Source organism: Priapulus caudatus, unplaced genomic scaffold (genome assembly GCF_000485595.1).
Source record: "Priapulus caudatus unplaced genomic scaffold, Priapulus_caudatus-5.0.1 Scaffold1196, whole genome shotgun sequence".
In the NCBI taxonomy this organism is placed as follows: Eukaryota; Metazoa; Priapulida; class Priapulimorpha; order Priapulimorphida; family Priapulidae; genus Priapulus; species Priapulus caudatus.
In genome coordinates this window covers 1-1,534 of record NW_014578257.1, presented here as the reverse complement: position 1 = coordinate 1,534, position 1,534 = coordinate 1, and positions in this window count along the sequence as shown.

Here is a 1,534-nt window from a genome sequence, read left to right as displayed (position 1 = left end):
TACGTGTGCGTGCGTGTGTGCGTGAACTAATAGTAATATAAATAGTTGAACCTGGGGGATATGACGGCAGCGGATATAGACATAGTACGTAGATAGATCAGTGGTTGCAGAGTAAGCAGCTATAGGCTGACTACTGAAGCTGCAGCATAGCTATAACTAACCCGCCGTACAGGCCGACCTTTCCTTCCCTACAAACCAAAAATAGTAGCTAGGGTGCAGGGAGGAAAGAGGGAAGGGGACGGAGGAGAGATAGGGAGGGAGGGAGGGAAGTAAATAGGGAGGGACGGATGATAGAAGGAAGAGAGGAAGGGAGGGAGGAAAGAAGAGAGAAAGGGAGGGACGGATGATAGAAGGAAGAGAGGAAGGGAGGGCAGAAAAGAAGAGAGGAAGGGAGGGAGGGAGGGAGGGAAGAGAGAGAGGAGGGGGGATCAACTTACGATGCTCCACTATCGTAACATCCTAGGTTTCCTTCTGTTCCCAGTCTGCATCTTCTACCGTTGCAGCCCTCCTCCCTTCCCCCACACCTACAGATGACCCCTCCCCTCCCACACCTTCTCTTCCAGATTCTCTTCTCCACAAACCTTCTCCCATCCCAGACCTCCCCCACCCCCGCGTATTCCTCCTCCCTGCTCATACCTCAAAGATCTCCTCCCCTCCCTAACCGCCCTTCTGGACCTCCCCTCCTCCCATACCTCCTGCAAGATATCCCAATCTCCCTCTGTCACTACGTACGCACTGACGCACGCACCCACGCGCACGCACGCACATACACACACACGCATACGCACGCACGCAAGCATGCACGCACGAACGCACGCACGCACGCACACATACACACACAGACACACACACACACACNTATACATACATACATACATCAGCTGGCCTATACATACATACATACATCAGCTGTACGCGTGCCCTCGCTATACTGTACCCCAGTCCTGTATACGAGTATAGATCAGCTGTGTGTGTGTGTGCGTGCGTGCGTGTTCGTGCGTGCGTGCGCGTGCGTGTGCGTGCGTGCGTGCGTGCGTGTGTGTGTGTGTGTGCGTGCCTGCGTGCGTGCGTGCGTGTGTGTGTGTGTATAACATAGGTGTAATAATGACGTGTGGTATGTAACAGACGTGTCACTCACTCACAGCCTATCAAACACGTTCTCACCTAACTCTATACTCTAGAACAATATCCCTTCGCTCCGCCGCAGGCGGGCTATAGTTCTAGTGCTATATTTATCAGGAGTAGATAATAGGGAATCCTAATTAACTAATCCCTATTATCTACTCCTGATATTTATACTACTAGTACTATAGCCCGCCTGCGGCGGAGCGAAGGGATATTGTTCTAGAGTATAATACATAGAGTTAGGTGAGAACGTGTTTGATAGGCTGTGAGTGAGTGACACGTCTGTTACATACCACACGTCATTATTACACCTATGTTATACACACACACACGCACGCACGCACGCACGCATGCACGCACGCACGCACGCATGCACGCACGAACGCATGCACGCACGCACGAACACACG